Genomic DNA, 24,826 nt, shown 5'->3' with positions numbered 1-24,826 from the left:
GGGGGGCGGGGTCTCCGGCGGCGTCGCATGCGTATGACGCAATGCCGCTTCTGCGCATGCGCAGAAGGGTTACTGGCAAAACTAAGGGCAGCGCATGCGCAGTGCCGGCTTGAAGCCAAAGGGGGCGGGGTCTCCGGCGGCGTCGCATGCGTATGACGCAATTCCGCTTTTTTCCCGTGCGCAGAAACGGCTTGACCCCTAGGGGCGGGGCTTCGGCCTCGCACGTACGGGCTACGCAGACGGCCCCGGAAGTGGGGTTCATTTCCAGCCCGCGCGGCGCGCCGGCGCGCCCGTGGCGGTGCGGAGCCTTCGCCGGGAGCCTGGAAGACTTTCGGGCCGGGTCGTGCGGCGGCGCGCTGGGTGAGCGCTCGGCCTGAGGGCGGCCGGGCGGGCGGGCGGGCGGGGGCCGGGGGGGGGGGGGATGTGGCGGGCCGGCGCTCGGCCGCGGCGGGGAGCGCCTGGTGCCGGCGGCGGGCGGGCTGAGGCGGGCGGCCCGGCCCGGCCCGGCCCGGCCCGGGACCGGCGGGGCTGCCGGCCGTTCTCGTCTCCCCGGCAGCGACGGCGGTCAGCGGGCTCCTCACGGTGCTGCCTATTTTGGGCTGGTTTTTTTTTTTTTTTTTTTTTTTTTGTCTCTCGGGGCTGCGCCGCTACCTCAGCGCGGAGGCGAGGAGCGGCGGCGGGGCGGCCCCGGTGCTCGCCACTTGTGGCGGCCTGGCGGGGCCCGGGAGAGGGAGGGGTCGGCCCGCGGCGACCTGCCGCCCCCCCCGCCGCCTCTGGGCTGCCCGGGCAGCCGCCGCAGCTCTGCGCGGGGCTTTGTCTTTCCCCCAGCCGCCGGCCTGAGCCGCGGCAGCGGGCTGACTGGAAGCGCCCTGCAAGTCTGACGTGGGTATCGCTGCCGTGCATGTTGTCTGCCTGTCTACCGACCGTTCCTGCCTCTTGTTCTGCTGGGGTTATTCCTTTGGGTAACGCGTTGGGCTCCGAATGGAGTGCATCCTGACTTCCTCCTGACCCCTGCGAGACGTTACCGGTGTTTGCCTTCCTCGTGTTTCACAGGGCCTCGGCTGTCGTGTGCGGAGAAGCTGTCAGCCTTGTCAGAAGAGAGCGTGAAGCCAGCAAGCGCATCGTGGTGCTTCGGGACCAAGCTGATGCCGCAGGCATCCGTCTTTTGTTTGCGAAAAGGGATCGCGAGGAAACGTGCCGGTGTCGGAGGGGGAAGAGGTAGGAGGCAGCTTTCAACCGCTTTTAGGCTTAACTCCTGTGTTCCTGAGAACGGTTCTGGCCTTTGAGGGGTTTGCTTTTGGCTTTTTGCCTTAAGCTCGTCCTCCGTCACCGCTGTCGGCGTGCGCCGAGCCGCTGCTTAGGGAACGGTGGCGGTCCAGGCTGTGTGCGTGCCGACCGTCCTCGAGGCTATAGCTGTGTTCTACCCTAAAAAAAGCTTTCCGTAATACCGTGCTTCCGTTAGGACGCAATTTTCTCGAGTTCCCCCCCACCTCAGGGTGATTTTCCCACACACCTGCAGGCAGCAGGACTAACGTCATCTCCTTTTGCCCGCTTGGGCTCGGACTAAAATCCCTTCCCTGGCTATTCTTTAGCTTGTACAGCCTTTGAGCCTTCCCTCGGGCCTGGCTGATGGTCCTTTGCCATTTCACCCCGTTCACAGCCAGCGTGAGTTTCGGTACCGACTATGTCAACGAATTTCAGCTGCACGACAAACCTGCTTTTTTGTCAATTAAATGAAACTCAGCCTTTTAATTGCTTTCGAAGGGAACTACAGGAGATCCTGTCGGCGTGGTGGCCTAGCGTAAGCGATGATGGAAAGGCGCATCGGATGTGACCTCCGTGTCAGCTCGGTGTGCCTCAGACAGACTGCCTTTGGCACTCCGTGGCGTGCTGCGCAGCTCCGGAAATTAACGGTAGGGGAAAAAAAATGGGCGAAAATGACAGTCACGTAGAAACACGAGTTGGGAAGAAATGCTATACGTGAGGGCTTTCCGTTGGGCGAGGCAGCTGATCTTGCTTGTGGATCTTTGGGGTACGAGCCTGATGCCGAGCAGCTCGTTTTTCATTTGACGTGCCTGGAGTTGTTTTCAAAGGGATGGAAGAGAAGCTTATGAAATAGGATAGGTTACTGAGTCTTCCTAAAACGCTCACGACAGTTATGTATAAAGCCGAAGCGAAGGACGAGGGAATAAAGTTCTGTGCTTTCTATAGTAAATACGGTACGCTTAAAAGTGATCTCCGTGCAGGGTCCTAGTTGTTTCTGTTTTTAAAATCAGAAAGAAGTTTAAGAAGTCTCAGCGGTTAGTCGTGCGGGAAATAAATGGCTCTTCCGCAAAAAATTCCACGGCAGCAAGGCTCTTTGAACGATTCTTCTCGCAATCGATTCCGACTACAGCCAGTTCATGGTTTAATGTCGAGGTGTATGCTTGCTCTCCTCTAAAGCAGTATTTCATTTGCATTTCAGTCCTGTGGGTCATGACAAATTTGGGAAGAACCCGAAGGAAACTTTTCATCCTGGGACACAGAAGGTAGGAGGTGAGTTGTTTTTTGGGGTTTTTTTTTTTTTTGAGTGGGGTTTTTTTTTTTGTTTGTTTTGTTCCAACTACAGCCAGTTCATGGTTTAATGTCGAGGTGTATGCTTGCTCTCCTCTAAAGCAGTTTTTCATTTGCATTTCAGTCCTGTGGGTCATGACAAATTTGGGAAGAACCCGAAGGAAACTTTTCATCCTGGGACACAGAAGGTAGGAGGTGAGTTGTTTTTTGGGTTTTTTTTTTTTTTTTTGAGTGGGGTTTTTTTTTTTTTGTTTGTTTTCTTTCTGTTTGGGGTTTTTTTTTTGGTTGGTCGGTTGTGGCTTTTTATTCTTTTCTGGAAAAATAAGTCGTTACGTAGAAATGCTAGCGGTTTGTTTCTTTCTGTAGCAGGATAATAATGAGGAGTAGAGTTACAGGTAGAAAATCGGCTGTCTTTGTCAGTTGAAGTGGCTACTTTGAAATTGAACAAATACAGGAGTACATTAACGGGGGGTTTTGCGCTGTGTCTTCGGTACCGGTGTGCTAAAGATGTCGTTTTGTTTACGGGATTTATCGGCTGTCGAAGAGCAAGAGGTAAATGTAAACTTTTCACTCCTAGCACTCGCTCGGTGACGTATACCGACTTCGATATCAATTGCTTATTGCAGTGAAAAACTGCGGCGTTTCTGTGCAACGTCTGAGATCGAAAATCATTTCAGGCACTGGCATAACCTATCACACTAATAGGTGACCAACTTTAGTAATGTCATCAAAAAATCGTAATCTGTGATGGAAAGCGGTGTATGAGGTATCTGCTACTTGAGCATGTAATGGAGCTGGCACGAAGCGTATGTTGCCGTGCGTAGGTCGTATACAAAAGATGTATATAACAGTCCTTAGAGGAGTCCTTATTTGAGGTCTTTTGTTTGATTGTCTGTTTGTCCTGTAGTTTTTGGTTTTCTTTCTCCGGGACCTGTGAATTTTGAATTTGGAGTCCTGCATGCTAAGGATGGGCAGCTTACAGATGAGGAAACGTTCGGCGCCGGTGAGTTTTTCACCTTTGTCTTGGCTGAGGGTTGCATAAGATGTTGAGCTTCACTGCGAGTACAAACATTCACGGTCCTGACCCTCTTAGACTTCGTCTTGGGAGCCTTGAAGGCTTGTATACCAATCGAATCGTTACACTGAATAAACCGTTTCTTTTTTTTCTAGGGGGCGTTCCCAGAATGAAGCGGTGTGGAGCTGAAGGGGACTACGATTTCACGGTGACGGAGCCATTTGGACCGAGTCTTGAAGATCTCTTCGGTGTTTGTTCGAGGAAACTTAGTCTCGAGACAGTCCTCTTGCTCGCTGGCGAAACGGTAGGAAACTGCTTGGTTGATCTTGACGGTGCAGTCTGTTGGAAAATAAAGATTCCTTGAGAGATCAGAACCACATACGTTGTTTCTCTGATGTAAAGGTGAACGGGCCTGTGTCGTTCAAGGAAAGACTCAACGTTGGTTTTGTTTCTCTGAAACACAAAGTGCCCCATCTAAAGTGATTACAGAGTCTGAATTGATTTTTAAAAAGCAGAGACTCGTGCCGTTTGCAAACCGCCTGTCGCACTGCTCAAAGACAAAAGACGTTCACCCGAGAAAGTTTTTGGAAACGAATGTCAAATAGACGTGGGGAAAGAGCTGGAGAGGTTTATGTATTGTCTGTCGAATTACCTTCTCTTTAATGCCCTTGCATTTTACAAGAAAAGGTTTCATTGCCTCTTTTATCGTTAAGGCAATGTTGCTGGTGTTTTTATAAGGAAAAAAAAAAGTGTATGCCCTGTCTCTCGAGTGATTCTTTTGTTTTTACTTTTTTTTTTTTTTTTTTTTTTTCTCTTTCTCTCTAGACTGGTGGAATTGAATATGTTCACTGGAAGAACTTGATCCAGCGAGATGTGAAGCCGGGCCGTGGGCAGAGTTCCCTTCTCGATTCCATTCGTATAATAAAGGGTGCAGTCTGTTAGCTAGGCTGGCTGCAGTACCCAATTTTTTTCGCCAGGCGGCAGCAGTGGCGCCGGCTGCAGTACCCATTTTTTTTCGCCAGGCGGCAGCAGTGGCGCCGCCCTGCAGAGTAAGGGCAGCGCATGCGCAGACCGGGCTTGAAGCCAAAGGGGGCGGGGTTTGGGGCGGCGCCGCATGCGTATGACGCAATGCCGCTTCTGCGCATGCGCAGAAGGGGTTACTGGCAAAACTAAGGGCAGCGCATGCGCAGTGCCGGCTTGAAGCCAAAGGGGGCGGGGTCTCCGGCGGCGTCGCATGCGTATGACGCAATGCCGCTTCTGCGCATGCGCAGAAGGGTTACTGGCAAAACTAAGGGCAGCGCATGCGCAGTGCCGGCTTGAAGCCAAAGGGGGCGGGGTCTCCGGCGGCGTCGCATGCGTATGACGCAATGCCGCTTTTTTCCCGTGCGCAGAAACGGCTTGACCCCTAGGGGCGGGGCTTCGGCCTCGCACGTACGGGCTACGCAGACGGCCCCGGACGTGGGGTTCATTTCCAGCCCGCGCGGCGCGCCGGCGCGCCCGTGGCGGTGCGGAGCCTTCGCCGGGAGCCTGGAAGACTTTCGGGCCGGGTCGTGCGGCGGCGCGCTGGGTGAGCGCTCGGCCTGAGGGCGGCCGGGCGGGCGGGGCGGGCGGGGGCCGGGGGGGGGGGGGATGTGGCGGGCCGGCGCTCGGCCGCGGCGGGGAGCGCCTGGTGCCGGCGGCGGGCGGGCTGAGGCGGGCGGCCCGGCCCGGCCGGCCCGGCCCGGGACCGGCGGGGCTGCCGGCCGTTCTCGTCTCCCCCGGCAGCGACGGCGGTCAGCGGGCTCCTCACGGTGCTGCCTATTTTGGGCTGGTTTTTTTTTTTTTTTTTTTTTTTTTGTCTCTCGGGGCTGCGCCGCTACCTCAGCGCGGAGGCGAGGAGCGGCGGCGGGGCGGCCCCGGTGCTCGCCACTTGTGGCGGCCTGGCGGGGCCCGGGAGAGGGAGGGGTCGGCCCGCGGCGACCTGCCGCCCCCCCCCGCCGCCTCTGGGCTGCCCGGGCAGCCGCCGCAGCTCTGCGCGGGGCTTTGTCTTTCCCCCAGCCGCCGGCCTGAGCCGCGGCAGCGGGCTGACTGGAAGCGCCCTGCAAGTCTGACGTGGGTATCGCTGCCGTGCATGTTGTCTGCCTGTCTACCGACCGTTCCTGCCTCTTGTTCTGCTGGGGTTATTCCTTTGGGTAACGCGTTGGGCTCCGAATGGAGTGCATCCTGACTTCCTCCTGACCCCTGCGAGACGTTACCGGTGTTTGCCTTCCTCGTGTTTCACAGGGCCTCGGCTGTCGTGTGCGGAGAAGCTGTCAGCCTTGTCAGAAGAGAGCGTGAAGCCAGCAAGCGCATCGTGGTGCTTCGGGACCAAGCTGATAGCCGCAGGCATCCGTCTTTTGTTTGCGAAAAGGGATCGCGAGGAAACGTGCCGGTGTCGGAGGGGGAAGAGGTAGGAGGCAGCTTTCAACCGCTTTTAGGCTTAACTCCTGTGTTCCTGAGAACGGTTCTGGCCTTTGAGGGGTTTGCTTTTGGCTTTTTGCCTTAAGCTCGTCCTCCGTCACCGCTGTCGGCGTGCGCCGAGCCGCTGCTTAGGGAACGGTGGCGGTCCAGGCTGTGTGCGTGCCGACCGTCCTCGAGGCTATAGCTGTGTTCTCCCCTAAAAAAAGCTTTCCGTAATACCGTGCTTCCGTTAGGACGCAATTTTCTCGAGTTCCCCCCCCACCTCAGGGTGATTTTCCCACACACCTGCAGGCAGCAGGACTAACGTCATCTCCTTTTGCCCGCTTGGGCTCGGACTAAAATCCCTTCCCTGGCTATTCTTTAGCTTGTACAGCCTTTGAGCCTTCCCTCGGGCCTGGCTGATGGTCCTTTGCCATTTCACCCCGTTCACAGCCAGCGTGAGTTTCGGTACCGACTATGTCAACGGATTTCAGCTGCACGACAAACCTGCTTTTTTGTCAATTAAATGAAACTCAGCCTTTTAATTGCTTTCGAAGGGAACTACAGGAGATCCTGTCGGCGTGGTGGCCTAGCGTAAGCGATGATGGAAAGGCGCATCGGATGTGACCTCCGTGTCAGCTCGGTGTGCCTCAGACAGACTGCCTTTGGCACTCCGTGGCGTGCTGCGCAGCTCCGGAAATTAACGGTAGGGGAAAAAAAATGGGCGAAAATGACAGTCACGTAGAAACACGAGTTGGGAAGAAATGCTATACGTGAGGGCTTTCCGTTGGGCGAGGCAGCTGATCTTGCTTGTGGATCTTTGGGGTACGAGCCTGATGCCGAGCAGCTCGTTTTTCATTTGACGTGCCTGGAGTTGTTTTCAAAGGGATGGAAGAGAAGCTTATGAAATAGGATAGGTTACTGAGTCTTCCTAAAACGCTCACGACAGTTATGTATAAAGCCGAAGCGAAGGACGAGGGAATAAAGTTCTGTGCTTTCTATAGTAAATACGGTACGCTTAAAAGTGATCTCCGTGCAGGGTCCTAGTTGTTTCTGTTTTTAAAATCAGAAAGAAGTTTAAGAAGTCTCAGCGGTTAGTCGTGCGGGAAATAAATGGCTCTTCCGCAAAAAATTCCACGTCAGCAAGGCTCTTTGAACGATTCTTCTCGCAATCGATTCCGACTGCAGCCAGTTCATGGTTTAATGTCGAGGTGTATGCTTGCTCTCCTCTAAAGCAGTATTTCATTTGCATTTCAGTCCTGTGGGTCATGACAAATTTGGGAAGAACCCGAAGGAAACTTTTCATCCTGGGACACAGAAGGTAGGAGGTGAGTTGTTTTTTGGGGTTTTTTTTTTTTTTGAGTGGGGTTTTTTTTTTTGTTTGTTTTGTTCCAACTACAGCCAGTTCATGGTTTAATGTCGAGGTGTATGCTTGCTCTCCTCTAAAGCAGTTTTTCATTTGCATTTCAGTCCTGTGGGTCATGACAAATTTGGGAAGAACCCGAAGGAAACTTTTCATCCTGGGACACAGAAGGTAGGAGGTGAGTTGTTTTTTGGGGTTTTTTTTTTTTTTTGAGTGGGGTTTTTTTTTTTGTTTGTTTTCTTTCTGTTTGGGGTTTTTTTTTTTGGTTGGTCGGTTGTGGCTTTTTATTCTTTTCTGGAAAAATAAGTCGTTACGTAGAAATGCTAGCGGTTTGTTTCTTTCTGTAGCAGGATAATAATGAGGAGTAGAGTTACAGGTAGAAAATCGGCTGTCTTTGTCAGTTGAAGTGGCTACTTTGAAATTGAACAAATACAGGAGTACATTAACGGGGGGTTTTGCGCTGTGTCTTCGGTACCGGTGTGCTAAAGATGTCGTTTTGTTTACGGGATTTATTGGCTGTCGAAGAGCAAGAGGTAAATGTAAACTTTTCACTCCTAGCACTCGCTCGGTGACGTATACCGACTTAGATATCAATTGCTTATTGCAGTGAAAAACTGCGGCGTTTCTGTGCAACGTCTGAGATCGAAAATCATTTCAGGCACTGGCATAACCTATCACACTAATAGGTGACCAACTTTAGTAATGTCATCAAAAAATCGTAATCTGTGATGGAAAGCAGGTGTATGAGGTATCTGCTACTTGAGCATGTAATGGAGCTGGCACGAAGCGTATGTTGCCGTGCGTAGGTCGTATACAAAAGATGTATATAACAGTCCTTAGAGGAGTCCTTATTTGAGGTCTTTTGTTTGATTGTCTGTTTGTCCTGTAGTTTTTGGTTTTCTTTCTCCGGGACCTGTGAATTTTGAATTTGGAGTCCTGCATGCTAAGGATGGGCAGCTTACAGATGAGGAAACGTTCGGCGCCGGTGAGTTTTTCACCTTTGTCTTGGCTGAGGGTTGCATAAGATGTTGAGCTTCACTGCGAGTCCAAACATTCACGGTCCTGACCCTCTTAGACTTCGTCTTGGGAGCCTTGAAGGCTTGCATACCAATCGAATCGTTACACTGAATAAACCGTTTCTTTTTTTTCTAGGGGGCGTTCCCAGAATGAAGCGGTGTGGAGCTGAAGGGGACTACGATTTCACGGTGACGGAGCCGTTTGGACCGAGTCTTGAAGATCTCTTGGGTGTTTGTTCGAGGAAACTTAGTCTCGAGACAGTCCTCTTGCTCGCTGGCGAAACGGTAGGAAACTGCTTGGTTGATCTTGACGGTGCAGTCTGTTGGAAAATAAAGATTCCTTGAGAGATCAGAACCACATACGTTGTTTCTCTGATGTAAAGGTGAACGGGCCTGTGTCGTTCAAGGAAAGACTCAACGTTGGTTTTGTTTCTCTGAAACACAAAGTGCCCCATCTAAAGTGATTACAGAGTCTGAATTGATTTTTAAAAAGCAGAGACTCGTGCCGTTTGCAAACCGCCTGTCGCACTGCTCAAAGACAAAAGACGTTCACCCGAGAAAGTTTTTGGAAACGAATGTCAAATAGACGTGGGGAAAGAGCTGGAGAGGTTTATGTATTGTCTGTCGAATTACCTTCTCTTTAATGCCCTTGCATTTTACAAGAAAAGGTTTCATTGCCTCTTTTATCGTTAAGGCAATGTTGCTGGTGTTTTTATAAGGAAAAAAAAAAGTGTATGCCCTGTCTCTCGAGTGATTCTTTTGTTTTTACTTTTTTTTTTTTTTTTTTTTTTCTCTTTCTCTCTAGACTGGTGGAATTGAATATGTTCACTGGAAGAACTTGATCCAGCGAGATGTGAAGCCGGGCCGTGGGCAGAGTTCCCTTCTCGATTCCATTCGTATAATAAAGGGTGCAGTCTGTTAGCTAGGCTGGCTGCAGTACCCAATTTTTTTTCGCCAGGCGGCAGCAGTGGCGCCGGCTGCAGTACCCATTTTTTTTCGCCAGGGCGGCAGCAGTAGCGCCGCCCTGCAGAGTAAGGGCAGCGCATGCGCAGACCGGGCTTGAAGCCAAAGGGGGCGGGGTTTGGGGCGGTGCCGCATGCGTATGACGCAATGCCGCTTCTGCGCATGCGCAGAAGGGTTACTGGCAAAACTAAGGGCAGCGCATGCGCAGTGCCGGCTTGAAGCCAAAGGGGGCGGGGTCTCCGGCGGCGTCGCATGCGTATGACGCAATGCCGCTTCTGCGCATGCGCAGAAGGGTTACTGGCAAAACTAAGGGCAGCGCATGCGCACTGCCGGCTTGAAGCCAAAGGGGGGCGGGGTCTCCGGCGGCGTCGCATGCGTATGACGCAATTCCGCTTTTTTCCCGTGCGCAGAAACGGCTTGACCCCTAGGGGCGGGGCTTCGGCCTCGCACGTACGGGCTACGCAGACGGCCCCGGAAGTGGGGTTCATTTCCAGCCCGCGCGGCGCGCCGGCGCGCCCGTGGCGGTGCGGAGCCTTCGCCGGGAGCCTGGAAGACTTTCGGGCCGGGTCGTGCGGCGGCGCGCTGGGTGAGCGCTCGGCCTGAGGGCGGCCGGGCGGGCGGGCGGGCGGGGCCGGGGGGGGGGGGGATGTGGCGGGCCGGCGCTCGGCCGCGGCGGGGGAGCGCCTGGTGCCGGCGGCGGGCGGGCTGAGGCGGGCGGCCCGGCCCGGGACCGGCGGGGGCTGCCGGCCGTTCTCGTCTCCCCGGCAGCGACGGCGGTCAGCGGGCTCCTCACGGTGCTGCCTATTTTGGGCTGGTTTTTTTTTTTTTTTTTTTTTGTCTCTCGGGGCTGCGCCGCTACCTCAGCGCGGAGGCGAGGAGCGGCGGCGGGGGGCGGCCCCGGTGCTCGCCACTTGTGGCGGCCTGGCGGGGCCCGGGAGAGGGAGGGGTCGGCCCGCGGCGACCTGCCGCCCCCCCCGCCGCCTCTGGGCTGCCCGGGCAGCCGCCGCAGCTCTGCGCGGGGCTTTGTCTTTCCCCCAGCCGCCGGCCTGAGCCGCGGCAGCGGGCTGACTGGAAGCGCCCTGCAAGTCTGACGTGGGTATCGCTGCCGTGCATGTTGTCTGCCTGTCTACCGACCGTTCCTGCCTCTTGTTCTGCTGGGGTTATTCCTTTGGGTAACGCGTTGGGCTCCGAATGGAGTGCATCCTGACTTCCTCCTGACCCCTGCGAGACGTTACCGGTGTTTGCCTTCCTCGTGTTTCACAGGGCCTCGGCTGTCGTGTGCGGAGAAGCTGTCAGCCTTGTCAGAAGAGAGCGTGAAGCCAGCAAGCGCATCGTGGTGCTTCGGGACCAAGCTGATACCGCAGGCATCCGTCTTTTGTTTGCGAAAAGGGATCGCGAGGAAACGTGCCGGTGTCGGAGGGGGAAGAGGTAGGAGGCAGCTTTCAACCGCTTTTAGGCTTAACTCCTGTGTTCCTGAGAACGGTTCTGGCCTTTGAGGGGTTTGCTTTTGGCTTTTTGCCTTAAGCTCGTCCTCCGTCACCGCTGTCGGCGTGCGCCGAGCCGCTGCTTAGGGAACGGTGGCGGTCCAGGCTGTGTGCGTGCCGACCGTCCTCGAGGCTATAGCTGTGTTCTACCCTATAAAAAGCTTTCCGTAATACCGTGCTTCCGTTAGGACGCAATTTTCTCGAGTTCCCCCCCCACCTCAGGGTGATTTTCCCACACACCTGCAGGCAGCAGGACTAACGTCATCTCCTTTTGCCCGCTTGGGCTCGGACTAAAATCCCTTCCCTGGCTATTCTTTAGCTTGTACAGCCTTTGAGCCTTCCCTCGGGCCTGGCTGATGGTCCTTTGCCATTTCACCCCGTTCACAGCCAGCGTGAGTTTCGGTACCGACTATGTCAACGAATTTCAGCTGCACGACAAACCTGCTTTTTTGTCAATTAAATGAAAGCTCAGCCTTTTAATTGCTTTCGAAGGGAACTACAGGAGATCCTGTCGGCGTGGTGGCCTAGCGTAAGCGATGATGGAAAGGCGCATCGGATGTGACCTCCGTGTCAGCTCGGCTGTGCCTCAGACAGACTGCCTTTGGCACTCCGTGGCGTGCTGCGCAGCTCCGGAAATTAACGGTAGGGGAAAAAAAATGGGCGAAAATGACAGTCACGTAGAAACACGAGTTGGGAAGAAATGCTATACGTGAGGGCTTTCCGTTGGGCGAGGCAGCTGATCTTGCTTGTGGATCTTTGGGGTACGAGCCTGATGCCGAGCAGCTCGTTTTTCATTTGACGTGCCTGGAGTTGTTTTCAAAGGGATGGAAGAGAAGCTTATGAAATAGGATAGGTTACTGAGTCTTCCTAAAACGCTCACGACAGTTATGTATAAAGCCGAAGCGAAGGACGAGGGAATAAAGTTCTGTGCTTTCTATAGTAAATACGGTACGCTTAAAAGTGATCTCCGTGCAGGGTCCTAGTTGTTTCTGTTTTTAAAATCAGAAAGAAGTTTAAGAAGTCTCAGCGGTTAGTCGTGCGGGAAATAAATGGCTCTTCCGCAAAAAATTCCACGGCAGCAAGGCTCTTTGAACGATTCTTCTCGCAATCGATTCCGACTACAGCCAGTTCATGGTTTAATGTCGAGGTGTATGCTTGCTCTCCTCTAAAGCAGTATTTCATTTGCATTTCAGTCCTGTGGGTCATGACAAATTTGGGAAGAACCCGAAGGAAACTTTTCATCCTGGGACACAGAAGGTAGGAGGTGAGTTGTTTTTTGGGTTTTTTTTTTTTTTTGAGTGGGGTTTTTTTTTTTGTTTGTTTTGTTCCAACTACAGCCAGTTCATGGTTTAATGTCGAAGTGTATGCTTGCTCTCCTCTAAAGCAGTATTTCATTTGCATTTCAGTCCTGTGGGGTCATGACAAATTTGGGAAGAACCCCGAAGGAAACTTTTCATCCTGGGGACACAGAAGGTAGGAGGTGAGTTGTTTTTTGGTTTTTTTTTTTTTTTTTTTGAGTGGGTTTTTTTTTTTTTTGTTTGTTTTGTTTCTGTTTGGGGTTTTTTTTTTTGGTTGGTCGGTTGTGGCTTTTTATTCTTTTCTGGAAAAATAAGTCGTTACGTAGAAATGCTAGCGGTTTGTTTCTTTCTGTAGCAGGATGATAATGAGGAGTAGAGTTACAGGTAGAAAATCGGCTGTCTTTGTCAGTTGAAGTGGCTACTTTGAAATTGAACAAATACAGGAGTACATTAACGGGGGGTTTTGCGCTGTGTCTTCGGTACCGGTGTGCTAAAGATGTCGTTTTGTTTACGGGATTTATCGGCTGTCGAAGAGCAAGAGGTAAATGTAACTTTTCACTCCTAGCACTCGCTCGGTGACGTATACCGACCTCGATATCAATTGCTTATTGCAGTGAAAAACTGCGGCGTTTCTGTGAAACGTCTGAGATCGAAAATCATTTCAGGCACTGGCATAACCTATCATACTAATAGATGACCAAGCTTTGGTAATGTCATCAAAAAATCGTAATCTGTGATGGAAAGCAGTGTATGAGGTATCTGCTACTTGAGCATGTAATGGAGCTGGTACGAAGCGTATGTTGCCGTGCGTAGGTCGTATACAAAAGATGTATATAACAGTCCTTAGAGGAGTCCTTATTTGAGGTCTTTTGTTTGATTGTCTGTTTGTCCTGTAGTTTTTGGTTTTCTTTCTCCGGGACCTGTGAATTTTGAATTTGGAGTCCTGCATGCCAAGGATGGGCAGCTTACAGGTGAGGAAACGTTCGGCGCCGGTGAGTTTTTCACCTTTGTCTTGGCTGAGGGTTGCATAAGATGCTTGAGCTTCACTGCGAGTACAAACATTCACGGTCCTGACCCTCTTAGACTTCGTCTTGGGAGCCTTGAAGGCTTGTATACCAATCGAATCGTTACACTGAATAAACCGTTTCTTTTTTTTTCTAGCGGGCGTTCCCAGAATGAAGCGGTGTGGAGCTGAAGGGGACTACGATTTCACGGTGACGGAGCCATTTGGACCGAGTCTTGAAGATCTCTTCGGTGTTTGTTCAAGGAAACTTAGTCTCGAGACAGTCCTCTTGCTCGCTGGCGAAACGGTAGGAAACTGCTTTGTTGATCTTGACGGTGCAGTCTGTTGGAAAATAAAGATTCCTTGAGAGATCAGAACCACATACGTTGTTTCTCTGATGTAAAGGTGAACGGGCCTGTGTCGTTCAAGGAAAGACTCAACGTTGGTTTTGTTTCTCTGAAACACAAAGTGCCCCATCTAAAGTGATTACAGAGTCTGAATTGATTTTTAAAAAGCAGAGACTCGTGCCGTTTGCAAACCGCCTGTCGCACTGCTCAAAGACAAAAGACGTTCACCCGAGAAAGTTTTTGGAAAGGAATGTCAAATAGACGTGGGGAAAGAGCTGGAGAGGTTTATGTATTGTCTGTCGAATTACCTTCTCTTTAATGCCCTTGCATTTTACAAGAAAAGGTTTCATTGCCTCTTTTATCGTTAAGGCAATGTTGCTGGTGTTTTTATAAGGAAAAAAAAAAAGTGTATGCCCTGTCTCTCGAGTGATTCTTTTTTTTTTATTTTTTTTTTTTTTTTTTTTTTTTTTCTCTTTCTCTCTAGACTGGTGGAATTGAATATGTTCACTGGAAGAACTTGATCCAGCGAGATGTGAAGCCGGGCCGTGGGCAGAGTTCCCTTCTCGATTCCATTCGTATAATAAAGGGTGCAGTCTGTTAGCTAGGCTGGCTGCAGTACCCAATTTTTTTCGCCAGGCGGCAGCAGTGGCGCCGGCTGCAGTACCCATTTTTTTTTCGCCAGGCGGCAGCAGTAGCGCCGCCCTGCAGAGTAAGGGCAGCGCATGCGCAGACCGGGCTTGAAGCCAAAGGGGGCGGGGTTTGGGGCGCGCCGCATGCGTATGACGCAATGCCGCTTCTGCGCATGCGCAGAAGGGTTACTGGCAAAACTAAGGGCAGCGCATGCGCAGTGCCGGCTTGAAGCCAAAGGGGGCGGGGTCTCCGGCGGCGTCGCATGCGTATGACGCAATGCCGCTTCTGCGCATGCGCAGAAGGGTTACTGGCAAAACTAAGGGCAGCGCATGCGCACTGCCGGCTTGAAGCCAAAGGGGGCGGGGTCTCCGGCGGCGTCGCATGCGTATGACGCAATTCCGCTTTTTTCCCGTGCGCAGAAACGGCTTGACCCCTAGGGGCGGGGCTTCGGCCTCGCACGTACGGGCTACGCAGACGGCCCCGGAAGTGGGGTTCTTTTCCAGCCCGCGCGGCGCGCCGGCGCGCCCGTGGCGGTGCGGAGCCTTCGCCGGGAGCCTGGAAGACTTTCGGGCCGGGTCGTGCGGCGGCGCGCTGGGTGAGCGCTCGGCCTGAGGGCGGCCGGGCGGGGGGGGATGTGGCGGGCCGGCGCTCGGCCGCGGCGGGGAGCGCCTGGTGCCGGCGGCGGGCGGGCTGAGGCGGGCGGCCCGGCCCGGGACCGGCGGGGGCTGCCGGCCGTTCTCGTCTCCCCGGCAGCGACGGCGGTCAGCGGGCTCCTCACGGTGCTGCCTATTTTGGGCTGGTTTTTTTTTTTTTTTTTTTTTTTGTCTCTCGGGGCTGCGCCGCTACCTCAGCGCGGAGGCGAGGAGCGGCGGCGGGGGCGGCCCCGGTGCTCGCCACTTGTGGCGGCCTGGCGGGGCCCGGGAGAGGGAGGGGTCGGCCCGCGGCGACCTGCCGCCGCCCCCCCCGCCGCCTCTGGGCTGCCCGGGCAGCCGCCGCAGCTCTGCGCGGGGCTTTGTCTTTCCCCCCGCCGCCGGCCTGAGCCGCGGCAGCGGGCTGACTGGAAGCGCCCTGCAAGTCTGACGTGGGTATCGCTGCCGTGCATGTTGTCTGCCTGTCTACCGACCGTTCCTGCCTCTTGTTCTGCTGGGGTTATTCCTTTGGGTAACGCGTTGGGCTCCGATGGAGTGCATCCTGACTTCCTCCTGACCCCTGCGAGACGTTACCGGTGTTTGCCTTCCTCGTGTTTCACAGGGCCTCGGCTGTCGTGTGGGAGAAGCTGTCAGCCTTGTCCAGAAGAGAGCGTGAAGCCAGCAAGCGCATCGTGGTGCTTCGGGACCAAGCTGATACCGCAGGCATCCGTCTTTTGTTTGCGAAAAGGGATCGCGAGGAAACGTGCCGGTGTCGGAGGGGGAAGAGGTAGGAGGCAGCTTTCAACCAGCTTTTAGGCTTAACTCCTGTGTTCCTGAGAACGGTTCTGGCCTTTGAGGGGTTTGCTTTTGGCTTTTTGCCTTAAGCTCGTCCTCCGTCACCGCTGTCGGCGTGCGCCGAGCCGCTGCTTAGGGAACGGTGGCGGTCCAGGCTGTGTGCGTGCCGACCGTCCTCGAGGCTATAGCTGTGATTCTACCCTATAAAAAAGCTTTCCGTAATACCGTGCTTCCGTTAGGACGCAATTTTCTCGAGTTCCCCCCCCACCTCAGGGTGATTTTCCCACACACCTGCAGGCAGCAGGACTAACGTCATCTCCTTTTGCCCGCTTGGGCTCGGACTAAAATCCCTTCCCTGGCTATTCTTTAGCTTGTACAGCCTTTGAGCCTTCCCTCGGGCCTGGCTGATGGTCCTTTGCCATTTCACCCCGTTCACAGCCAGCGTGAGTTTCGGTACCGACTATGTCCAACGAATTTCAGCTGCACGACAAACCTGCTTTTTTGTCAATTAAATTAAGCTCAGCCTTTTAATTGCTTTCGAAGGGAACTACAGGAGATCCTGTCGGCGTGGTGGCCTAGCGTAAGCGATGATGGAAAGGCGCATCGGATGTGACCTCCGTGTCAGCTCGGTGTGCCTCAGACAGACTGCCTTTGGCACTCCGTGGCGTGCTGCGCAGCTCCGGAAATTAACGGTAGGGGAAAAAAAATGGGCCGAAAATGACAGTCACGTAGAAACACGAGTTGGGAAGAAATGCTATACGTGAGGGCTTTCCGTTGGGGCGAGGCAGCTGATCTTGCTTGTGGATCTTTGGGGTACGAGCCTGATGCCGAGCAGCTCGTTTTTCATTTGACGTGCCTGGAGTTGTTTTCAAAGGGATGGAAGAGAAGCTTATGAAATAGGATAGGTTACTGAGTCTTCCTAAAACGCTCACGACAGTTATGTATAAAGCCGAAGCGAAGGACGAGGGAATAAGTTCTGTGCTTTCTATAGTAAATACGGTACGCTTAAAAGTGATCTCCGTGCAGGGTCCTAGTTGTTTCTGTTTTTAAAATCAGAAAGAAGTTTAAGAAGTCTCAGCGGTTAGTCGTGCGGAAATAAATGGCTCTTCCGCAAAAAATTCCACGGCAGCAAGGCTCTTTGAACGATTCTTCTCGCAATCGATTCCGACTACAGCCAGTTCATGGTTTAATGTCGAGGTGTATGCTTGCTCTCCTCTAAAGCAGTATTTCATTTGCATTTCAGTCCTGTGGGTCATGACAAATTTGGGAAGAACACGAAGGAAACTTTTCATCCTGGGACACAGAAGGTAGGAGGTGAGTTGTTTTTTGGGTTTTTTTTTTTTTTTTTTGGAGTGGGGTTTTTTTTTTTGTTTGTTTTGTTCCAACTACAGCCAGTTCATGGTTTTAATGTCGAAGTGTATGCTTGCTCTCCTCTAAAGCAGTATTTCATTTGCATTTCAGTCCTGTGGGTCATGACAAATTTGGGAAGAACCCGAAGGAAACTTTTCATCCTGGGACAACAGAAGGTAGGAGGTGAGTTGTTTTTTGGGTTTTTTTTTTTTTTTTTTTGAGTGGGGTTTTTTTTTTTTTTTTGTTTGTTTTGTTTCTGTTTGGGGTTTTTTTTTTGGTTGGTCGGTTGTGGCTTTTTATTCTTTTCTGGAAAAATAAGTCGTTACGTAGAAATGCTAGCGGTTTGTTTCTTTCTGTAGCAGGATGATAATGAGGAGTAGAGTTACAGGTAGAAAATCGGCTTGTCTTTGTCAGTTGAAGTGGCTACTTTGAAATTGAACAAATACAGGAGTACATTAACGGGGGGTTTTGCGCTGTGTCTTCGGTTACCGGGTGTGCTAAAGATGTCGTTTTGTTTACGGGATTTATCGGCTGTCGAAGAGCAAGAGGTAAATGTAAACTTTTCACTCCTAGCACTCGCTCGGTGACGTATACCGACCTCGATATCAATTGCTTATTGCAGTGAAAAACTGCGGCGTTTCTGTGAAACGTCTGAGATCGAAAATCATTTCAGGCACTGGCATAACCTATCATACTAATAGATGACCAGCTTTGGTAATGTCATCAAAAAATCGTAATCTGTGATGGAAAGCAGTGTATGAGGTATCTGCTACTTGAGCATGTAATGGAGCTGGTACGAAGCGTATGTTGCCGTGCGTAGGTCGTATACAAAAGATGTATATAACAGTCCTTAGAGGAGTCCTTATTTGAGGTCTTTTGTTTTGATTGTCTGTTTGTCCTGTAGTTTTTGGTTTTCTTTCTCCGGGACCTGTGAATTTTGAATTTGGAGTCCTGCATGCCAAGGATGGGCAGCTTACAGGTGAGGAAACGTTCGGCGCCGGTGAGTTTTTCACCTTTGTCTTGGCTGAGGGTTGCATAAGATGCTGAGCTTCACTGCGAGTACAAACATTCACGGTCCTGACCCTCTTAGACTTCGTCTTGGGAGCCTTGAAGGCTTGTATACCCAATCGAATCGTTACACTGAATAAACCGTTTCTTTTTTTTCTAGCGGGGCGTTCCCAGAATGAAGCGGTGTGGAGCTGAAGGGGACTACGATTTCACGGTGACGGAGCCATTTGGACCGAGTCTTGAAGATCTCTTCGGTGTTTGTTCAAGGAAACTTAGTCTCGAGACAGTCCTCTTGCTCGCTGGCGAAACGGTAGGAAACTGCTTTGTTGATCTTGACGGTGCAGTCTGTTGGAAAATAAAGATTCCTTGAGAGATCAGAACCACATACGTTGTTTCTCTGATGTAAAGGTGAACGGGCCTGTGTCGTTCAAGGAAAGACTCAACGTTGGTTTTGTTTCTCTGAAACACAAAGTGCCCCATCTAAAGTGATTACAGAGTCTGAATTGATTTTTAAAAAGCAGAGACTCGTGCCGTTTGCAAACCGCCTGTCGCACTGCTCAAGACAAAAGACGTTCACCCGAGAAAGTTTTTGGAAACGAATGTCAAATAGACGTGGGGAAAGAGCTGGAGAGGTTTATGTATTGTCTGTCGAATTACCTTCTCTTTAATGCCCTTGCATTTTACAAGAAAAGGTTTCATTGCCTCTTTTATCGTTAAGGCAATGTTGCTGGTGTTTTTATAAGAAAAAAAAAAGTGTATGCCCTGTCTCTCGAGTGATTCTTTTTTTTTTTTTTTTTTTTTTTTTTTTTTTTCTCTTTCTCTCTAGACTGGTGGAATTGAATATGTTCACTGGAAGAACTTGATCCAGCGAGATGTGAAGCCGGGGCCGTGGGCAGAGTTCCCTTCTCGATTCCATTCGTATAATAAAGGGTGCAGTCTGTTAGCTAGGCTGGCTGCAGTACCCAATTTTTTTCGCCAGGCGGCAGCAGTGGCGCCGGCTGCAGTACCCATTTTTTTTTCGCCAGGCGGCAGCAGTAGCGCCGCCCTGCAGAGTAAGGGCAGCGCATGCGCCAGACCGGGCTTGAAGCCAAAGGGGGCGGGGTTTGGGGCGGACGCCGCATGCGTATGACGCAATGCCGCTTCTGCGCATGCGCAGAAGGGTTACTGGCAAAACTAAGGGCCAGCGCATGCGCAGTGCCGGCTTGAAGCCAAAGGGGGGCGGGGTCTCCGGCGGCGTCGCATGCGTATGACGCAATGCCGCTTCTGCGCATGCGCAGAAGGGGTACTGGCAAAACTAAGGGCAGCGCATGCGCCAGTGCCGGCTTGAAGCCAAAGGGGGCGGGGTCTCCGGCGGCGTCGCATTGCGTATGACGCAATTCCGCTTTTTTCCCGTGCGCAGAAGAAACGGCTTGACCCCTAGGGGCGGGGCTTCGGCCCTCGCACGTACGGGCTACGCAGACGGCCCCGGAAGTGGGGTTCTTTTCCAGCCCGCGCGGCGCGCCGGCGCGCCCGTGGCGGTGCGGAGCCTTCGCCGGGAGCCTGGAAGACTTTCGGGCCGGGTCGTGCGGCGGCGCGCTGGGTGAGCGCTCGGCCTGAGGGCGGCCGGGCGGGGGGGGATGTGGCGGGCCGGCGCTCGGCCGCGGCGGGGAGCGCCTGGTGCCGGCGGCGGGCGGGCTGAGGCGGGCGGCCCGGCCCGGGACCGGCGGGGCTGCCGGCCCGTTCTCGTCTCCCCGGCAGCGACGGCGGTCAGCGGGCTCCTCACGGTGCTGCCTATTTTGGGCTGGTTTTTTTTTTTTTTTTTTTTTTTTTTTTCTCTCGGGGCTGCGCCGCTACCTCAGCGCGGAGGCGAGGAGCGGCGGCGGGGGGCGGCCCCGGTGCTCGCCACTTGTGGCGGCCTGGCGGGGCCCGGGAGAGGGAGGGGTCGGCCCGCGGCGACCTGCCGCCGCCCCCCCCGCCGCCCTCTGGGCTGCCCGGGCAGCCGCCGCAGCTCTGCGCGGGGCTTTGTCTTTCCCCCAGCCGCCGGCCTGAGCCGCGGCAGCGGGCTGACTGGAAGCGCCCTGCAAGTCTGACGTGGGTATCGCTGCCGTGCATGTTGTCTGCCTGTCTACCGACCGTTCCTGCCCTCTTGTTCTGCTGGGGTTATTCCTTTGGGTAACGCGTTGGGCTCCGAATGAGTGCATCCTGACTTCCTCCTGACCCCTGCGAGACGTTACCGGTGTTTGCCTTCCTCGTGTTTCACAGGGCCTCGGCTGTCGTGTGCGGAGAAGCTGTCAGCCTTGTCAGAAGAGAGCGTGAAGCCAGCAAGCGCATCGTGGTGCTTCGGGACCAAGCTGATACCGCAGGCATCCGTCTTTTGTTTGCGAAAAGGAGATCGCGAGGAAACGTGCCGGTGTCGGAGGGGGAAGAGGTAGGAGGCAGCTTTCAACCGCTTTTAGGCTTAACTCCTGTGTTCCTGAGAACGGTTCTGGCCTTTGAGGGGTTTGCTTTTGGCTTTTTGCCTTAAGCTCGTCCTCCGTCACCGCTGTCGGCGTGCGCCGAGCCGCTGCTTAGGGAACGGTGGCGGTCCAGGCTGTGTGCGTGCCGACCGTCCTCGAGGCTATAGCTGTGTTCTACCCTATAAAAAGCTTTCCGTAATACCGTGCTTCCGTTAGGACGCAATTTTCTCGAGTTCCCCCCCACCTCAGGGTGATTTTCCCACACACCTGCAGGCAGCAGGACTAACGTCATCTCCTTTTGCCCGCTTGGGCTCGGACTAAAATCCCTTCCCTGGCTATTCTTTAGCTTGTACAGCCTTTGAGCCTTCCCTCGGGCCTGGCTGATGGTCCTTTGCCATTTCACCCCGTTCACAGCCAGCGTGAGTTTCAGGTACCGACTATGTCAACGAATTTCAGCTGCACGACAAACCTGCTTTTTTGTCAATTAAATTAAGCTCAGCCTTTTAATTGCTTTCGAAGGGAACTACAGGAGATCCTGTCGGCGTGGTGGCCTAGCGTAAGCGATGATGGAAAGGCGCATCGGATGTGACCTCCGTGTCAGCTCGGTGTGCCTCAGACAGACTGCCTTTGGCACTCCGTGGCGTGCTGCGCAGCTCCGGAAATTAACGGTAGGGGAAAAAAAATGGGCGAAAATGACAGTCACGTAGAAACACGAGTTGGGAAGAAATGCTATACCGTGAGGGCTTTCCGTTTGGGCGAGGCAGCTGATCTTGCTTGTGGATCTTTGGGGTACGAGCCTGATGCCGAGCAGCTCGTTTTTCATTTGACGTGCCTGGAGTTGTTTTCAAAGGGATGGAAGAGAAGCTTATGAAATAGGATAGGTTACTGAGTCTTCCTAAAACGCTCACGACAGTTATGTATAAAGCCGAAGCGAAGGACGAGGGAATAAAGTTCTGTGCTTTCTATAGTAAATACGGTACGCTTAAAAGTGATCCTCCGTGCAGGGTCCTAGTTGTTTCTGTTTTTAAAATCAGAAAGAAGTTTAAGAAGTCTCAGCGGTTAGTCGTGCGGGAAATAAATGGCTCTTCCGCAAAAAATTCCACGGCAAGCAAGGCTCTTTGAACGATTCTTCTCGCAATCGATTCCGACTACAGCCAGTTCATGGTTTAATGTCGAGGTGTATGCTTGCTCTCCTCTAAAGCAGTATTTCATTTGCATTTCAGTCCTGTGGGTCATGACAAATTTGGGAAGAACCCGAAGGAAACTTTTCATCCTGGGACACAGAAGGTAGGAGGTGAGTTGTTTTTTGGGTTTTTTTTTTTTTTTTGAGTGGGGTTTTTTTTTTTTGTTTGTTTTGTTCCAACTACAGCCAGTTCATGGTTTAATGTCGAAGTGTATGCTTGCTCTCCTCTAAAGCAGTATTTCATTTGCATTTCAGTCCTGTGGGTCATGACAAATTTGGGAAGAACCCGAAGGAAACTTTTCATCCTGGGACACAGAAGGTAGGAGGTGAGTTGTTTTTTGGGTTTTTTTTTTTTTTTTTTTTGAGTGGGGTTTTTTTTTTTTTTTGTTTGTTTTGTTTCTGTTTGGGGTTTTTTTTTTGGTTGGTCGGTTGTGGCTTTTTATTCTTTTCTGGAAAAATAAGTCGTTACGTAGAAATGCTAGCGGTTAGTTTCTTTCTGTAGCAGGATGATAATGAGGAGTAGAGTTACAGGTAGAAAATCGGTGTCTTTGTCAGTTGAAGTGGCTACTTTGAAATTGAACAAATACAGGAGTACATTAACGGGGGGTTTTGCGCTGTGTCTTCGGTACCGGTGTTGCTAAAGATGTCGTTTTGTTTACGGGATTTATCGGCTGTCGAAGAGCAAGAGGTAAATGTAAACTTTTCACTCCTAGCACTCGCTCGGTGACGTATACCGACCTCGATATCAATTGCTTATTGCAGTGAAAAACTGCGGCGTTTCTGTGAAACGTCTGAGATCGAAAATCATTTCAGGCACTGGCATAACCTATCATACTAATAGATGACCAACTTTGGTAATGTCATCAAAAAATCGTAATCTGTGATGGAAAGCAGTGTATGAGGTATCTGCTACTTGAGCATGTAATGGAGCTGGTACGAAGCGTATGTTGCCGTGCGTAGGTCGTATACAAAAGATGTATATAACAGTCCTTAGAGGAGTCCTTATTTGAGGTCTTTTGTTTTGATTGTCTGTTTGTCCTGTAGTTTTTGGTTTTCTTTCTCCGGGACCTGTGAATTTTGAATTTGGAGTCCTGCATGCCAAGGACTGGGCAGCTTACAGGTGAGGAAACGTTCGGCGCCGGTGAGTTTTTCACCTTTGTCTTGGCTGAGGTTGCATAAGATGCTGAGCTTCACTGCGAGTACAAACATTCACGGTCCTGACCCTCTTAGACTTCGTCTTGGGAGCCTTGAAGGCTTGTATACCAATCGAATCGTTACACTGAATAAACCGTTTCTTTTTTTTCTAGCGGGCGTTCCCAGAATGAAGCGGTGTGGAGCTGAAGGGGACTACGATTTCACGGTGACGGAGCCATTTGGACCGAGTCTTGAAGATCTCTTCGGTGTTTGTTCAAGGAAACTTAGTCTCGAGACAGTCCTCTTGCTCGCTGGCGAAACGGTAGGAAACTGCTTTGTTGATCTTGACGGTGCAGTCTGTTGGAAAATAAAGATTCCTTGAGAGATCAGAACCACATACGTTGTTTCTCTGATGTAAAGGTGAACGGGCCTGTGTCGTTCAAGGAAAGACTCAACGTTGGTTTTGTTTCTCTGAAACACAAAGTGCCCCATCTAAAGTGATTACAGAGTCTGAATTGATTTTTAAAAAGCAGAGACTCGTGCCGTTTGCAAACCGCCTGTCGCACTGCTCAAAGACAAAAGACGTTCACCCGAGAAAGTTTTTGGAAACGAATGTCAAATAGACGTGGGGAAAGAGCTGGAGAGGTTTATGTATTGTCTGTCGAATTACCTTCTCTTTAATGCCCCTTGCATTTTACAAGAAAAGGTTTCATTGCCCTCTTTTATCGTTAAGGCAATGTTGCTGGTGTTTTTATAAGGAAAAAAAAAGTGTATGCCCTGTCTCTCGAGTGATTCTTTTTTTTTTTTTATTTTTTTTTTTTTTTTTTTTTTTTCTCTTTCTCTCTAGACTGGTGGAATTGAATATGTTCACTGGAAGAACTTGATCCAGCGAGATGTGAAGCCGGGCCCGTGGGCAGAGTTCCCTTCTCGATTCCATTCGTATAATAAAGGGTGCAGTCTGTTAGCTAGGCTGGCTGCAGTACCCAATTTTTTTCGCCAGGCGGCAGCAGTGGCGCCGGCCTGCAGTACCCATTTTTTTTCGCCAGGCGGCAGCAGTAGCGCCGCCCTGCAGAGTAAGGGCAGCGCATGCGCAGACCGGGCTTGAAGCCAAAGGGGGCGGGGTTTGGGGCGGCGCCGCATGCGTATGACGCAATGCCGCTTCTGCGCATGCGCAGAAGGGTTACTGGCAAAACTAAGGGGCAGCGCATGCGCAGTGCCGGCTTGAAGCCAAAGGGGGCGGGGTCTCCGGCGGCGTCGCATGCGTATGACGCAATGCCGCTTCTGCGCATGCGCAGAAGGGGTACTGGCAAAACTAAGGGCAGCGCATGCGCAGCTGCCGGCTTGAAGCCAAAGGGGGCGGGGTCTCCGGCGGCGTCGCATGCGTATGACGCAATTCCGCTTTTTTCCCGTGCGCAGAAACGGCTTGACCCCCTAGGGGCGGGGCTTCGGCCTCGCACGTACGGGCTACGCAGACGGCCCCGGAAGTGGGGTTCCTTTTCCAGCCCGCGCGGCGCGCCGGCGCGCCCGTGGCGGTGCGGAGCCTTCGCCGGGAGCCTGGAAGACTTTCGGGCCGGGTCGTGCGGCGGCGCGCTGGGTGAGCGCTCGGCCTGAGGGCGGCCGGGCGGGGGGGGATGTGGCGGGCCGGCGCTCGGCCGCGGCGGGGAGCGCCTGGTGCCGGCGGCGGGCGGGCTGAGGCGGGCGGCCCGGCCCGGGACCGGCGGGGCTGCCGGCCGTTCTCGTCTCCCCGGCAGCGACGGCGGTCAGCGGGCTCCTCACGGTGCTGCCTATTTTGGGCTGGTTTTTTTTTTTTTTTTTTTTTTTGTCTCTCGGGGCTGCGCCGCTACCTCAGCGCCGGAGGCGAGGAGCGGCGGCGGGGGGCGGCCCCGGTGCTCGCCACTTGTGGCGGCCTGGCGGGGCCCGGGAGAGGGAGGGGTCGGCCCGCGGCGACCTGCCGCCCCCCCCCGCCGCCTCTGGGCTGCCCGGGCAGCCGCCGCAGCTCTGCGCGGGGCTTTGTCTTTCCCCCCAGCCGCCGGCCTGAGCCGCGGCAGCGGGCTGACTGGAAGCGCCCCTGCAAGTCTGACGTGGGTATCGCTGCCGTGCATGTTGTCTGCCTGTCTACCGACCGTTCCTGCCTCTTGTTCTGCTGGGGTTATTCCTTTGGGTAACGCGTTGGGCTCCGAATGGAGTGCATCCTGACTTCCT

General features: G+C 52.9%; 3 long non-coding RNA genes across 3 annotated transcripts; all 3 read left to right on the top strand.

Annotated features, from left to right (window-relative positions):
• The first annotated feature begins 7,855 nt into the window (after window positions 1-7,855).
• Window positions 7,856-23,528, top strand: LOC121087701. The gene is made up of 4 exons (XR_005827701.1): window positions 7,856-7,882; window positions 22,535-22,631; window positions 22,798-22,946; window positions 23,472-23,528. It is a non-coding gene; the product is annotated as an uncharacterized LOC121087701 (long non-coding RNA).
• On the top strand, window positions 13,084-14,001 carry LOC121087702. The gene is made up of 3 exons (XR_005827702.1): window positions 13,084-13,102; window positions 13,272-13,420; window positions 13,945-14,001. It is a non-coding gene; the product is annotated as an uncharacterized LOC121087702 (long non-coding RNA).
• LOC121087700 lies at window positions 18,039-18,820 on the top strand. The gene is made up of 2 exons (XR_005827700.1): window positions 18,039-18,182; window positions 18,699-18,820. It is a non-coding gene; the product is annotated as an uncharacterized LOC121087700 (long non-coding RNA).
• Window positions 23,529-24,826: the final 1,298 nt, after the last annotated feature.

The sequence above is a fragment of the Falco naumanni genome, chromosome 4 (assembly GCF_017639655.2).
Source record: "Falco naumanni isolate bFalNau1 chromosome 4, bFalNau1.pat, whole genome shotgun sequence".
Classification (NCBI taxonomy): domain Eukaryota; kingdom Metazoa; phylum Chordata; class Aves; order Falconiformes; family Falconidae; genus Falco; species Falco naumanni.
This window is presented reverse-complemented; position numbering and strand designations above follow the sequence as displayed.